Here is a 17,643-nt window from a genome sequence, read left to right as displayed (position 1 = left end):
GAAGTGTCGTTGACCTTTGACCTTGGGAAAAGGCCGCCATCTGGAATTTTCTCAAAAAAGCACCTTTAGCACCAGATACAAACGAAAACTCGTCGTTGGAATTTTCATCAATCGTCTCGTAACTTTTCGGGCACCAACGGCCAGCTACTCTGGAAAATGTTGGAATTAGAAGTTGTAGATTTTGAACGGCGTGCGCTTGGCGAGCTAGCAACCGTTGCCATCTTGGCTAGCTCGCACATTTTTCATTGGACCGTCGTGAAGAGGAAATATGCGATTCCTTGGCCCGCGCTGAACAAAACGATGCTACGCACGACAAGATCGATAAAGGAATGTGGGCGTGGTAAGCAAAAAACCGTCGCAAAAAAATGTGCCGACTCGGCAAAAACGAAAACATTCGGAACTTTTTTTTTGAGAATCGACTAACGAAACCAATATACCCTTGTCCGCGATATCCAAAGGACATTTTGAAATCATTACGGGATGGTGACACGACCTACGGTTTGGCGGCCATTTTGTGCCAAAATCTGTCGTTTTGCGTTTTTCGCGTTTTTACACAATATGGAAAAATAAACATTTTTTCGAGCGTTTTTCACGAAATTTGGCTCACATGTTGCTAGAGCAAGTCCACAACTACCTCTGGAGTTTCGTCCACCTTTGACCTCGGGAAAAGGCCGCCATCTTGAATTTTCTATAAAAAACGCCTTTACCCCTGGATTCAATCGTAAACTTGTCGTTGGAATTTTCCGCGATCGTCTCGAAACTTTTTGGGCATCAACGTCAAGCTACTGTGAAAAAAATGTTGCAATTAGAAGTTGTAGATTTTGAACGGCGTCCGCGTGGCGAGCTCGCAAAGTCGCGCACTGCTATTCCTCATACCTTATTATGGCCCGCAGCAGCAGTCACTGACTGCAAGGACCATATTGTTTTCGCAGTTGGAACGACGACTTCGCCGCCTTTCAGCGAGAATTTGACCCCCGCCGCATGCTCGAAAAGTCACCAAAATGTGCACACACCTGGGATAAATTGCAAATGAATTTTCCACAAAGTCAACGTCACCCCCCCGAAGACGATGACATCACGGCCAGCGATCCCGTCAAAAAAATGAATGGGCCGAAAATCGCGTATGGGGCCGAACAAAATGTACTTCAAAATACAGTCGCCAAACCAATACACACGTGTCGGGGATATCCCAAAGATGTTTTGAAATCATTATGGGACGGCCACACGACCTACGGCTTGGCGGCCATTTTGTGGCGAACTCTGAGAATTGGCGATTTTCGTGTTTTCCCACAATATGGGGAAAAGACACTTTTGTTTGAACGATTTTCAAGCAATTGCACACACTTGCTGCCAGCTCCAGTCTACAAACACCCTAGAAGTGTCGTTGACCTTTGACCTTGGGAAAAGGCCGCCATCTGGAATTTTCTCAAAAAAGCACCTTTAGCACCAGATACAAACGAAAACTCGTCGTTGGAATTTTCATCAATCGTCTCGTAACTTTTCGGGCACCAACGGCCAGCTACTCTGGAAAAAATGTTGGAATTAGAAGTTGTAGATTTTGAATGACGTGCGCGTGGCGAGCTAGCAACCGTTGCCATCTTGGCTAGCTCGCACATTTTTCATTGGAACGTCGTGAAGAGGAAATATGCGATTCCTTGGCCCGCGCTGAACAAAACGATGCTACGCACGACAAGATCGATAAAGGAATGTGGGCGTGGTAAGCAAAAAACCGTCGCAAAAAAATGTGCCGACTCGGCAAAAACGAAAACATTCGGAACTTTTTTTTTGAGAATCGACTAACGAAACCAATATACCCTTGTCCGCGATATCCAAAGAACATTTTGAAATCATTACGGGATGGTGACACGACCTACGGTTTGGCGGCCATTTTGTGCCAAAATCTGTCGTTTTGCGTTTTTCGCGTTTTTACACAATATGGAAAAATAAACATTTTTTCGAGCGTTTTTCACGAAATTTGACTCACATGTTGCTAGAGCAAGTCCACAACTACCTCTGGAGTTTCGTCCACCTTTGACCTCGGGAAAAGGCCGCCATCTTGAATTTTCTATAAAAAACGCCTTTACCCCTGGATTCAATCGTAAACTTGTCGTTGGAATTTTCCGCGATCGTCTCGAAACTTTTTGGGCATCAACGTCAAGCTACTGTGAAAAAAATGTTGCAATTAGAAGTTGTAGATTTTGAACGGCGTCCGCGTGGCGAGCTCGCAAAGTCGCGCACTGCTATTCCTCATACCTTATTATGGCCCGCAGCAGCAGTCACTGACTGCAAGGACCATATTGTTTTCGCAGTTGGAACGACGACTTCGCCGCCTTTCAGCGAGAATTTGACCCCCGCCGCATGCTCGAAAAGTCACCAAAATGTGCACACACCTGGGATAAATTGCAAATGAATTTTCCACAAAGTCAACGTCACCCCCCCGAAGACGATGACATCACGGCCAGCGATCCCGTCAAAAAAATGAATGGGCCGAAAATCGCGTATGGGGCCGAACAAAATGTACTTCAAAATACAGTCGCCAAACCAATACACACGTGTCGGGGATATCCCAAAGATGTTTTGAAATCATTATGGGACGGCCACACGACCTACGGCTTGGCGGCCATTTTGTGGCGAACTCTGAGAATTGGCGATTTTCGTGTTTTCCCACAATATGGGGAAAAGACACTTTTGTTTGAACGATTTTCAAGCAATTGCACACACTTGCTGCCAGCTCCAGTCTACAAACACCCTAGAAGTGTCGTTGACCTTTGACCTTGGGAAAAGGCCGCCATCTGGAATTTTCTCAAAAAAGCACCTTTAGCACCAGATACAAACGAAAACTCGTCGTTGGAATTTTCATCAATCGTCTCGTAACTTTTCGGGCACCAACGGCCAGCTACTCTGGAAAAAATGTTGGAATTAGAAGTTGTAGATTTTGAATGACGTGCGCGTGGCGAGCTAGCAACCGTTGCCATCTTGGCTAGCTCGCACATTTTTCATTGGAACGTCGTGAAGAGGAAATATGCGATTCCTTGGCCCGCGCTGAACAAAACGATGCTACGCACGACAAGATCGATAAAGGAATGTGGGCGTGGTAAGCAAAAAACCGTCGCAAAAAAATGTGCCGACTCGGCAAAAACGAAAACATTCGGAACTTTTTTTTTGAGAATCGACTAACGAAACCAATATACCCTTGTCTGCGATATCCAAAGGACATTTTGAAATCATTACGGGATGGTGACACGACCTATGGTTTGGCGGCCATTTTGTGCCAAAATCTGTCGTTTTGCGTTTTTCGCGTTTTTACACAATATGGAAAAATAAACATTTTTTCGAGCGTTTTTCACGAAATTTGACTCACATGTTGCTAGAGCAAGTCCACAACTACCTCTGGAGTTTCGTCCACCTTTGACCTCGGGAAAAGGCCGCCATCTTGAATTTTCTATAAAAAACGCCTTTACCCCTGGATTCAATCGTAAACTTGTCGTTGGAATTTTCCGCGATCGTCTCGAAACTTTTTGGGCATCAACGTCAAGCTACTGTGAAAAAAATGTTGCAATTAGAAGTTGTAGATTTTGAACGGCGTCCGCGTGGCGAGCTCGCAAAGTCGCGCACTGCTATTCCTCATACCTTATTATGGCCCGCAGCAGCAGTCACTGACTGCAAGGACCATATTGTTTTCGCAGTTGGAACGACGACTTCGCCGCCTTTCAGCGAGAATTTGACCCCCGCCGCATGCTCGAAAAGTCACCAAAATGTGCACACACCTGGGATAAATTGCAAATGAATTTTCCACAAAGTCAACGTCACCCCCCCGAAGACGATGACATCACGGCCAGCGATCCCGTCAAAAAAATGAATGGGCCGAAAATCGCGTATGGGGACGAACAAAATGTACTTCAAAATACAGTCGCCAAACCAATACACACGTGTCGGGGATATCCCAAAGATGTTTTGAAATCATTATGGGACGGCCACACGACCTACGGCTTGGCGGCCATTTTGTGGCGAACTCTGAGAATTGGCGATTTTCGTGTTTTCCCACAATATGGGGAAAAGACACTTTTTTTTGAACGATTTTCAAGCAATTGCACACACTTGCTGCCAGCTCCAGTCTACAAACACCCTAGAAGTGTCGTTGACCTTTGACCTTGGGAAAAGGCCGCCATCTGGAATTTTCTCAAAAAAGCACCTTTAGCACCAGATACAAACGAAAACTCGTCGTTGGAATTTTCATCAATCGTCTCGTAACTTTTCGGGCACCAACGGCCAGCTACTCTGGAAAAAATGTTGGAATTAGAAGTTGTAGATTTTGAATGACGTGCGCGTGGCGAGCTAGCAACCGTTGCCATCTTGGCTAGCTCGCACATTTTTCATTGGAACGTCGTGAAGAGGAAATATGCGATTCCTTGGCCCGCGCTGAACAAAACGATGCTACGCACGACAAGATCGATAAAGGAATGTGGGCGTGGTAAGCAAAAAACCGTCGCAAAAAAATGTGCCGACTCGGCAAAAACGAAAACATTCGGAACTTTTTTTTTGAGAATCGACTAACGAAACCAATATACCCTTGTCCGCGATATCCAAAGGACATTTTGAAATCATTACGGGATGGTGACACGACCTACGGTTTGGCGGCCATTTTGTGCCAAAATCTGTCGTTTTGCGTTTTTCGCGTTTTTACACAATATGGAAAAATAAACATTTTTTCGAGCGTTTTTCACGAAATTTGACTCACATGTTGCTAGAGCAAGTCCACAACTACCTCTGGAGTTTCGTCCACCTTTGACCTCGGGAAAAGGCCGCCATCTTGAATTTTCTATAAAAAACGCCTTTACCCCTGGATTCAATCGTAAACTTGTCGTTGGAATTTTCCGCGATCGTCTCGAAACTTTTTGGGCATCAACGTCAAGCTACTGTGAAAAAAATGTTGCAATTAGAAGTTGTAGATTTTGAACGGCGTCCGCGTGGCGAGCTCGCAAAGTCGCGCACTGCTATTCCTCATACCTTATTATGGCCCGCAGCAGCAGTCACTGACTGCAAGGACCATATTGTTTTCGCAGTTGGAACGACGACTTCGCCGCCTTTCAGCGAGAATTTGACCCCCGCCGCATGCTCGAAAAGTCACCAAAATGTGCACACACCTGGGATAAATTGCAAATGAATTTTCCACAAAGTCAACGTCACCCCCCCGAAGACGATGACATCACGGCCAGCGATCCCGTCAAAAAAATGAATGGGCCGAAAATCGCGTATAGGGCCGAACAAAATGTACTTCAAAATACAGTCGCCAAACCAATACACACGTGTCGGGGATATCCCAAAGATGTTTTGAAATCATTATGGGACGGCCACACGACCTACGGCTTGGCGGCCATTTTGTGGCGAACTCTGAGAATTGGCGATTTTCGTGTTTTCCCACAATATGGGGAAAAGACACTTTTGTTTGAACGATTTTCAAGCAATTGCACACACTTGCTGCCAGCTCCAGTCTACAAACACCCTAGAAGTGTCGTTGACCTTTGACCTTGGGAAAAGGCCGCCATCTGGAATTTTCTCAAAAAAGCACCTTTAGCACCAGATACAAACGAAAACTCGTCGTTGGAATTTTCATCAATCGTCTCGTAACTTTTCGGGCACCAACGGCCAGCTACTCTGGAAAATGTTGGAATTAGAAGTTGTAGATTTTGAACGGCGTGCGCGTGGCGAACTAGCAAAGTGGCGCACTGTTATAACTCCTATGTTTTTCAAAGGACTACTGTGAAATTTGAATGCATGCATTAATGCCTGAAACAGAATACATTGAAAAACACTGGATATGGACATATAAGGAATGTGGGCGTGGTTAGCATAAAACCACTGTTGCTAAGGACAACAAAAAGTTTACTTTTACCGATTTGTCCGAAACTGACGTCAACCTGTTCGTCCTCCCAAGGGGACCAAAACATAAAATGGTTGCTATGGAGATAAAATCAACAGAAAAGCTGCCATTTTGGAAAAAGTGGGTTTTTTAATCAACTTATGACATATAGCTCTCACCAATGGAGGAATGTGTTTTTTCTAGTCAGTTGATGATGCTGATCGCTATGCTAGCACTTTTAGCCACAATAGCATAGCTAGCGTAGTTAGCATAATTAGCATTTTAGGTAATGTGTTTTTCTGAGTCAGTTGATGATGCTGATCGCTATGCTAGCACTTTTAGCTGTGTTAGCATAACTAGCATAGTAAGCATAATTAGCATTTTTAAAAATGTGTTTTCCTGAGTCAGTTGATGATGCTGATCGCTATGCTTGCACTTTTAGCCACATTAGGATAGTTAGCATAGTTAGCATAATTAGCAAATGCCGTTTTGATTAGCCTTTATCAAAAGTGGGCGGTGAGGGAGGCGGTGGTGCGTAAATTTGGGCATGGAGGCGGTGGTGCGTAGAGTTGGGCGTGGAAGGCGGGTTGCGTCTGCGGGCCATACAACGCCGCTTGCGGCTTTAATTATGGCCCGCAGCAGTCATAGACTGCAAGGACCATATTGTAACTGGTACGAGGGTCGAACACTCAAAAAGTCCAAAACGTCAAAAAAACGCGTCAAAACGCCAAAAAATGGGGTCAATAGTCGCCCAAAGCACACAACGACACGACAATTGTGTAACACAACAAAAATACACACACACACGCACAACACCAACGCACAAACGTCAAAATTGTAGTCGCAAAAATGACGACAAAAAACCAAAAAAGCCCCAAAAGGCCCTCAAAGAACGGGTTTAAAGCCAAAAAGACATGCCCAGCCTATAGTAAAAGACAGGCCGCATTGAAATACATAGGCCACCTGACTGCAAAAACTTCTATATTGTTTCTGCTTCGTTTCATTATTATTATTATTATTATTATTCTTCTTGCACACTAACGGCGTCTTTGAGCTTAATTTTGACCCCCGCCACATACCCGAAAACTCACCAAAATTGGCACACATCTGGGATAAATTGAAAATGAATTTTCGGCAAAGAGAACGTCACCCCCCCGAAGTCGATGACATCACAGCGAGCGGTCCCGTAAAAAAAATGAATGGGCCGAAAATCGCTTATGGGGCCAAAAAAAATTATTTCAAATTAGAGCAACGAAACCAAAACACGCGTGTTGGAGATATCCCAAAGAAGTTTTGAAATCATTATGGGATGGCCACACGACCTACGGCTTGGCGGCCATTTTGTGGCCAACTCAGAGAAATGGCGATTTTCGTGTTTTTTGACAATATGGGAAAACGACACTTTTGTTTAAGCGATTTTCACGAAATTGCACACACATGCCAAGACCATGATTCTACAATAACCAAAGAAGTTTTGTTGACCTTTGACCTTGGGAAGGGGCGGCCATCTTGAATTTTCATAAAAAAGCACCTTTAGTAACGGATACAAACGAAAACTCGTCCTAGGGATTTTTATCGATCTTTTTGAAACTTCTCGGGCATCAATGGCAAGCTACTGTGGACAAAATGTTGGAATTAGAAGTTGTAGAATTTGAAACGCGTGCGCGTGGCGAATTCGCAACCGTCGCCATTTTAGCTAGCTCGCACATATTTTATCGGAATAGCCTGAAACTGAAATATGCGATACCCTGGCCCACACTGAACAAAACGATGTCACATACGACAAAATCGATAAAGGAATGTGGCCGTGGTAAACAAAAAACCGTCGCAAAAAAAAGTGCTGACTCGGCAAAAAAAAAAAATTTCGGATTTTATTTTTAAGAATCGGCTATCGAAACCCAGATAACTTTGTCGGGTATATCCAAAGAAAGTTTTGAAATCATTACGTGATGGCGACACGACCTACGGTTTGGCGGCCATTTTGTGCCAAAATCTGCCATTTTGCGTTTTTCGCGTTTTTACACGATATGGAAAAATGAACTTTTTTTCGAGCGATTTTCACGAAATTTGACTCGCATGTCCCTAGCATAAGTCTTCAATCACCTCTGGAGTTTCGTCGACCTTTGACCTCGGGAAAAGGCGGCCATCTTGAATTTTCTATAAAAAACACCTTAACCACCTAATTCAAACGTAAACTTGTCGTTGGAATTTTTATCGATAGTCTCCAAACTTTTTGGGCATCAATGGCAAGCTACTGTGTAAAAAATGTTGGAATTAGAAGTTGTAGATTTTGAACGGCGTGCGCGTGGCAAGCTAGCAAAGTGGCGCACTGTTATAACTCCCATGCATTTCAATACAATACAGTGAAAATTGAATGCATGCATTAATGCCTGAAACTGAATACATTGAAAAACACTGGATATGGACATATAAGGAATGTGGGCGTGGTTAGCATAAAACCACTGTTGCTAAGGACAACAAAAAGTTTACTTTTACCGATTTGTCCGAAACTGACGTCAATCTGTTCGTCATCCCGAGGGGACCAAAACATAAAATGGTTGCTATGGAGATAAAATCAACAGAAAAGCCGCCATTTTGGAAAAAGTGGGTTATTTATCAACTTATGACACATAGCTCTCACCAATGGAGGAATGTGTTTTTCTGAGTCAATTGATGATGCTGATCACAATGCTAGCACTTTCAGCCACATTAGCATAGCTAGCATAGTTAGCATAATTAGCATTTTAGATAATGTGTTTTTCTCAGTCAGTTGATGATGCTGATTGCTATGGTAGCACTTTTAGCCACATTAGCATAGCTAGCATAGTTAGCATAATTAGCATTTTAGGTAATGTGTTTTTCTGAGTCAGTTGATGATGCTGATCGCAATGCTAGCACTTTTAGCCACTTTAGCATAGTTAGCATTGTTAGCATAATTAGCAAATCCAGCTTTGACTAGCTTTTAATTTGCGGGCTGTAAGGGCAGCGGTGGTGCGTAGAGTTGGGCGTGGAAGGCGGGTTGCGTCTGCGGGCCATACAACGCCGCTTGCGGCTTTAATTATTATTACGTTTCTTCTTTCTTACTGCGTCTTTGAGCTCAAATTTGACCCCCGCCACATACTCGAAAACTCACCAAAATTTGCACACACCTAGGATAAATTCAAAATGAATTTTCGGCGAAGTGAACGCCCCCCCCCCAAACCCGGTGACCTCACAGTCGGCAAAACCGTAAAAAAAATGAATGGGGCCGAAATCTCAAATGTAGCAAATTTTTTTTTTTTCAAGATACAGTTACGAAACCAAAACACGGGTGTTGGAGATATCCTAAAGAAGTTTTGAAATCATTATGGGATGGCCACACGACCTACGGCTTGGCGGCCATTTTGTGGCGAACTCAGAGAAATGGCGATTTTCGTGTTTTTTCACAATATGGGAAAACGACACTTTTGTTCAAGCGATTTTCACGAAATTGCATACACGTGCCACTAACACGATTCTACGACTGCCAAAGAAGTTTCGTTGACCTTTGACCTTGGGAACGGGCGGCCATCTTGAATTTTCAAAAAAAGCACCTTTAGTAACGGATACAAACGGAAACTCGTCCTAGGGATTTTTTTCGATCTTTTTGAAACTTCTCGGGCATCAATGGCAAACTACTGTGGACAAAATGTTGGAATTAGAAGTTGTAGAATTTGAAACGCGTGCGCGTGGCGAATTCGCAACCGTCGCCATTTTAGCTAGCTCGCACATATTTTATCGGAATAGCCTGAAACTGAAATATGCGATACCCTGGCCCACACTGAACGAAACGATGTCACATACGACAAAATCGATAAAGGAATGTGGCAGTGGTAAACAAAAAACGATCGCAAAAAAAAGTGCTGACTCGGCAAAAAAAAAAATTTTCGGATTTTATTTTTTAGAATCGGCTAACGAAACCCAGATAACTTTGTCGGGTATATCCAAAGAAAGTTTTGAAATCATTACGTGATGGCGACACGACCTACGGTTTGGCGGCCATTTTGTGCCAAAATCTGCCATTTTGAGTTTTTCGCGTTTTTACACAATATGGAAAAATGAACTTTTTTTCGAGCGATTTTCACGAAATTTGACTCGCATGTCCTTAGCGTAAGTCTACAATCACCTTTGGAGTTTCGTCGACCTTTGACCTCGGGAAAAGGCGGCCATCTTGAATTTTATATAAAAAACACTTTTACCACTGGATTCAAACTTAAACTTGTCGTTAAAATTTTAATCGATTGTCTCGAAACTTTTTGGGCATCAATGGCAAGCTACTGTGGAAAAAATGTTGGAATAAAAAGTTGTAGATTTTGAACGGCGTGCGCGTGGCAAGCTAGCAAAGTGGCGCACTGTTATAACTACCATGCATTTCAATACAATACAGTGAAAATTGAATGCATGCATTCATACCTGAAACAGATTACATTGAAAAACACTGGATATGGACATATAAGGAATGTGGGCGTGGTTAGAATAAAACCACTGTTGCTAAGGACGACAAAAAGTTTACTTTTACCGATTTGTCCGAAACTGACGTCAATCTGTTCGTCCTCCCGAGGGGACCAAAACATAAAATGGTTGCTATGGAGATAAAATCAACAGAAAAGCCGCCATTTTGGAAAAAGTGGGTTTTTTAGCAACTTATGACATATAACTCTCACCAATGGAGGAATGTGTTTTTCTGAGTCAGTTGATGATGATGATCGCTATGCTAGCACTTTTAGCTATGTTAGCATAACTAGCATAGTTAGCATAATTAGCATTTTAGGTAATGTGTTTTTCTGAGTCAGTTGATGATGCTGATAGCTATGCTAGCACTTTTAGCCACATTAGCATGGCTAGCATAGTTAGCATAATTAGCATTTCAGGAAATGTGTTTTTCTGATTCAGTTGATGATGCTGATCGCTATGCTAGCAATTTTAGCTATGTTAGCATAGCTAGCATAGTTAGCATAATTAGCATTTTAAGTAATGTGTTTTTCTGAGTCAGTTGATGATGCTGATCGCTATGCTAGCACTTTTAGCTATGTTAGCATAACTAGCATAGCATAATTAGCATTTTAGGTAATGTTTTTTTCTGAGTAAGTTGAAGATGATGATCGCAATGCTAGCACTTTTAGCCACATTAGCATAGCTAGCATAGTTAGCATAGTTAGCATTTTAGGTAATGTGTTTTTCTGAGATAGTTGATTATGCTAATCGCTATGCTAGGACTTTTAGTCACATTAGCATAGTTAGCATAGTTAGCATTATTAGCAAATCCAGCCTTGACTAGCTTTTAATTTGTGGGCGGTGAGGGCGGTGAGGGCGGAGAGGGCCGCGGTGTTGCGTAGAATTGGGCGTGGAAGGCGGGTTGCGTCTGCGGGCCATACAACGCCGCTTGCGGCTTTAATTATTATTATTCTTGCACACTAACGGCGTCTTTGAGCTTAATTTTGACCCCCGCCACATACCCGAAAACTCACCAAAATTGGCACACATCTGGGATAAATTGATAATGAATTTTCGGCAAAGAGAACGTCACCCCCCCGAAGTCGATGACATCACAGCGAGCGGTCCCGTAAAAAAAATGAATGGGCCGAAAATCGCTTATGGGGCCAAAAAAAAATATTTCAAATTAGAGCAACGAAACCAAAACACGCGTGTTGGAGATATCCCAAAGAAGTTCCGAAATCATTATGGGATGGCCACACGACCTATGGCTTGGCGGCCATTTTGTGGCCAACTCAGAGAAATGGCGATTTTCGTGTTTTTTGACAATATGGGAAAACGACACTTTTGTTTAAGCGATTTTCACGAAATTGCACACACATGCCAAAAACACGATTCTACAACTGCCAAAGAAGTTTTGTTGACCTTTGACCTTGGGAAGGGGCGGCCATCTTGAATTTAAAAAAAAAAGCACCTTTAGTAACAGATACAAACGAAAACTCCTCCTAGGGATTTTTATCGATCTTTTTGAAACTTCTCGGGCATCAATGGCAAGCTACTGTGGACAAAATGTTGGAATTAGAAGTTGTAGAATTTGAAACGCGTGCGCGTGGCGAATTCGCAACCGGCGCCATTTTAGCTAGCTCGCACATATTTTATCGGAATAGCCTGAAACTGAAATATGCGATTCCCTGGCCCACACTGAACAAAATGATGTCACATACGACAAAATTGATAAAGGAATGTGGCCGTGGTAATCAAAAAACGATCGCAAAAAAAAGTGCTGACTCGGCTAAAAAAAAAAATTTCGGATTTTTTTTTTAAGAATCGGCTAGCGAAACCCAGATAACTTTGTCGGGTATAACCAAACAAAGTTTTGAAATCATTACGTGATGGCCACACGACCTACGGTTTGGCGGCCATTTTGTGCCAAAATCGGCCATTTTGAGTTTTTCGCGTTTTTACACAATATGGAAAAATGAACTTTTTTTCGAGCGATTTTCACGAAATTTGACTCGCATGTCCTTAGCGTAAGTCTACAATCACCTTTGGAGTTTCGTTGACCTTTGACCTCGGGAAAAGGCGGCCATCTTGGATTTTATATAAAAAACACTTTTACCACTGGATTCAAACTAAAACTTGTCGTTAAAATTTTAATCGATTGTCTCGAAACTTTTTGGGCATCAATGGCAAGCTACTGTGGAAAAAATGTTGGAATAAAAAGTTGTAGATTTTGAACGGCGTGCGCGTGGCGAGCTAGCAAAGTGGCGCACTGTTATAACTACCATGCATTTCAATACAATACAGTGAAAATTGAATGCATGCATTCATACCTGAAACAGATTACATTGAAAAACACTGGATATGGACATATAAGGAATGTGGGCGTGGTTAGAATAAAACCACTGTTGCTAAGGACGACAAAAAGTTTACTTTTACCGATTTGTCCGAAACTGACGTCAATCTGTTCGTCCTCCCGAGGGGACCAAAACATAAAATGGTTGCTATGGAGATAAAATCAACAGAAAAGCCGCCATTTTGGAAAAAGTGGGTTTTTTAGCAACTTATGACATATAACTCTCACCAATGGAGGAATGTGTTTTTCTGAGTCAGTTGATGATGATGATCGCTATGCTAGCACTTTTAGCTATGTTAGCATAACTAGCATAGTTAGCATAATTAGCATTTTAGGTAATGTGTTTTTCTGACTCAGTTGATGATGCTGATAGCTATGCTAGCACTTTTAGCCACATTAGCATGGCTAGCATAGTTAGCATAATTAGCATTTCAGGAAATGTGTTTTTCTGATTCAGTTGATGATGCTGATCGCTATGCTAGCAATTTTAGCTATGTTAGCATAGCTAGCATAGTTAGCATAATTAGCATTTTAAGTAATGTGTTTTTCTGAGTCAGTTGATGATGCTGATCGCTATGCTAGCACTTTTAGCTATGTTAGCATAACTAGCATAGCATAATTAGCATTTTAGGTAATGTTTTTTTCTGAGTAAGTTGAAGATGATGATCGCAATGTTAGCACTTTTAGCCACATTAGCATAGCTAGCATAGTTAGCATAGTTAGCATTTTAGGTAATGTGTTTTTCTGAGATAGTTGATTATGCTAATCGCTATGCTAGGACTTTTAGTCACATTAGCATAGTTAGCATAGTTAGCATTATTAGCAAATCCAGCCTTGACTAGCTTTTAATTTGTGGGCGGTGAGGGCGGTGAGGGCGGAGAGGGCCGCGGTGTTGCGTAGAATTGGGCGTGGAAGGCGGGTTGCGTCTGCGGGCCATACAACGCCGCTTGCGGCTTTAATTATTATTATTCTTGCACACTAACGGCGTCTTTGAGCTTAATTTTGACCCCCGCCACATACCCGAAAACTCACCAAAATTGGCACACATCTGGGATAAATTGATAATGAATTTTCGGCAAAGAGAACGTCACCCCCCCGAAGTCGATGACATCACAGCGAGCGGTCCCGTAAAAAAAATGAATGGGCCGAAAATCGCTTATGGGGCCAAAAAAAAAATATTTCAAATTAGAGCAACGAAACCAAAACACGCGTGTTGGAGATATCCCAAAGAAGTTCCGAAATCATTATGGGATGGCCACACGACCTATGGCTTGGCGGCCATTTTGTGGCCAACTCAGAGAAATGGCGATTTTCGTGTTTTTTGACAATATGGGAAAACGACACTTTTGTTTAAGCGATTTTCACGAAATTGCACACACATGCCAAAAACACGATTCTACAACTGCCAAAGAAGTTTTGTTGACCTTTGACCTTGGGAAGGGGCGGCCATCTTGAATTTAAAAAAAAAAGCATCTTTATTGACGGATACAGACGAAAACTCGTCCTAGGGATTTTTATCGATCTTTTTGAAACTTCTCGGGCATCAATGGCAAGCTACTGTGGACAAAATGTTGGAATTAGAAGTTGTAGAATTTGAAACGCGTGCGCGTGGCGAATTCGCAACCGGCGCCATTTTAGCTAGCTCGCACATATTTTATCGGAATAGCCTGAAACTGAAATATGCGATTCCCTGGCCCACACTGAACAAAATGATGTCACATACGACAAAATTGATAAAGGAATGTGGCCGTGGTAATCAAAAAACGATCGCAAAAAAAAGTGCTGACTCGGCTAAAAAAAAAAATTTCGGATTTTTTTTTTAAGAATCGGCTAGCGAAACCCAGATAACTTTGTCGGGTATAACCAAACAAAGTTTTGAAATCATTACGTGATGGCGACACGACCTACGGTTTGGCGGCCATTTTGTGCCAAAATCGGCCATTTTGAGATTTTCGCGCTTTTACACAATATGGAAAAAGGAACTTTTTTTTGAGCGATTTTCACGAAATTTGACGCGCATGTCCACAGCATAAGTCTACAATTACCTCTGGAGTTTCGTCGACCTTTGACCTCGGGAAAAGGCGGCCATCTTGAATTTTCTATAAAAAACACCTTTGCCATCGGATTCAAACGTAAACTTGTCGTTGGAATTTTTATCGATCGTCTCGAAACTTTTTGGGCATCAATGGCAAGCTACTGTGGAAAAAATGTTGGAATTAGAAGTTGTAGATTTTGAACGGCGTGCGCGTGGCAAGCTAGCAAATTGGCGCACTGTTATAACTCCCATGTCTTCCAATACAATACAGTGAAAATTGAATGCATGCATTCATGCCTGAAACTGAATACATTGAAAAACACTGGATATGGACATATAAGGAGAGTGGGCGTGGTTAACATAAAACCACTGTTGCTAAGGACGACAAAAACTTTACTTTTACCGATTTGTCCGAAACTGACGTCAATCTGTTCGTTTTCTCAAGGGGACCAAAACATAAAATGGTTGCTATGGAGATAAAATAAACAAAAAAGCCGCCATTTTGGAAAAAGTGTTTTTTTTTATCAACTTATGGCATATAGCTCTCACCAATGGAGGAATGTGTTTTTCTGAGTCAGTTGATGATGCTGATCGCTATGCTAGCACTTTTAGCCACATTAGCATAGCTAGCATAGTTAGCATAATTAGCATTTTAGGTAATGTGTTTTTCTGAGTCAGTTGATGATGCTGATCGCTATGCTAGCACTTTTAGCCACATTAGCATAGGTAGCATAGTTAGCATAATTAGCATTTTAGGAAATGTGTTTTTCTGAGTCAGTTGATGACGCTGATCGCTATGCTAGCACTTTTAGCTATGTTAGTATAACTAGCATAGTTAGGATAATTAGCATTTTAGGTAATGTGTTTTTCTGAGTCAGTTGATGATGCTGATCGCTATGCTAGCATTTTTAGCCACATTAGCATAGTTAGCATTATTAGCATTTTAGGTAATGTGTTTTTCTGAGTCAGTTAATGATGCTGATCGCTATGCTAGCTTTTTTAGCCACATTAAAATAGCTAGCATAGTTAGCATAATTAGCATTTTAGGTAATGTGTTTTTCTGAGTCAGTTGATGATGCTGATCGCTATGCTAGCACTTTTAGCCACATTAGCATAGCTAGCATAGTTAGCATTATTAGCATTTTAGGTAATGTGTTTTTCTGAGTCAGTTGAGGATGCTGATCGCTATGCTAGCACTTTTAGCCACATTAGCATAGTTAGCATAATTAGCATTTTAGGTAATGTGTTTTTCTGAGTCAGTTAATGATGCTGATCGCTATGCTAGCACTTTTAGCCACATTAGCATAGCTAGCATAGTTAGCATAATTAGCATTTTAGGTAATGTGTTTTTCTGAGTCAGTTGATGATGCTGATCGCTATGCTAGCACTTTTAGCTATGTTAGCATAACTAGCATAGTTAGCATAATTAGCATTTTAGGTAATGTGTTTTTCTGAGTCAGTTGATGATGCTGATCGCTATGCTAGCACTTTTAGCCACATTAGCATAGCTAACATAGTTAGCATAATTAGCATATGCAGTTTTGACTAGCCATTATCAAAAGTGGGCAGTGAGGGCGGTGAGGGCGGTGGTGCGTAGAGTTGGGCGTGGAAGGCGGGTTGCGTCTGCGGGCCATACAACGCCGCTTGCGGCTTTAATTATTATTATTATTTCAGTCAGACAACTCTTGCAGTAAGAAATATTTGACATTTTTCCACATTCTTTAAGTTGGCATTCACATATTTTCGTTTGGCATAAGGCTCCGTTCAATTCCATAAAACTTCCATAAAATTCCATAAAATTTCCATAAAACTTTCGGGTAACAAAACCCCCCTTTACGGAGCCCACAGGTGGAAGCCGGGGAGGAGGGTGGGGCGAAGAATGAGCGCTGAAGGTAAGAAAGAATGAACAACTGCGCACCTGGCTTAAATAGGACGCTGAGCAGGTGAGTTAATTAACTGAACCGCCCTGGGGTATTTACCTGAAAACACTGCTTCGAGTATCTGCCCGAAATACGATAAATCGTCATTACGTTTCTTCTTTCTTACGGATCCGTTGAGCTCAAATTTGACCCCCGCCACATACCCGAAAACTCACCAAAATTGGCACACACCTAGGATAAATTGAAAATGAATTTTCGGCAAAGAGAACGTCACCCCCACCACGACGATGACATCACGGCGTGCGTTCCCGTCAAAAAAATGAATGGGCCGAAAATCGCTTATGGGGCCAAAAAAAAATATTTTGAAATACAGGTACAAAACCAAAACACGCGTGTTGGAAATATCCCAAAGAAGTTATGAAATCATTATGGGATGGCCACACGACCTACGGCTTGGCGGCCATTTTGTGGCGAACTTTGAGATATGGCGAATTTCGTGTTTTTTGACAATATAGGAAAACGACACTTTTGTTCAAGCGATTTTCACGAAATTTCATACACATGCCACAAACACGATTCTACAACTACCAAAGAAGTTTTGTTGACTTTTGACCTTGGGAAGGGGCGGCCATCTTGAATTTAAAAAAAAAAGCATCTTTATTGACGGATACAGACGAAAACTCGTCCTAGGGATTTTTATCGATCTTTTTGAAACTTCTCGGGCATCAATGGCAAGCTACTGTGGACAAAATGTTGGAATTAGAAGTTGTAGAATTTGAAACGCGTGCGCGTGGCGAATTAGCAACCGTCGCCATTTTAGCTAGCTCGCACATATTTTATCGGAATAGCCTGAAACTGAAATATGCGATACCCTGGCCCACACTGAACAAAACGATGTCACGCATGACAAAATCGATAAAGGAATGTGGCCGTGGTAAACAAAAAACGATCGCAAAAAAAAGTGCTGACTCGGCAAAAAAAAAAAATTTCGGATTTTATTTTTAAGAATCGGCTAACGAAATCCAGATAACTTTGTCGGGTATATCCAAATAAAGTTTTG

The sequence above is a fragment of the Oryzias latipes genome, chromosome 14 (genome assembly GCF_053564925.1).
Source record: "Oryzias latipes strain Hd-rR chromosome 14, Olatipes_Hd-rR_3.1".
NCBI classification, from domain to species: domain Eukaryota; kingdom Metazoa; phylum Chordata; class Actinopteri; order Beloniformes; family Adrianichthyidae; genus Oryzias; species Oryzias latipes.
This window is presented reverse-complemented; position numbering follows the sequence as displayed.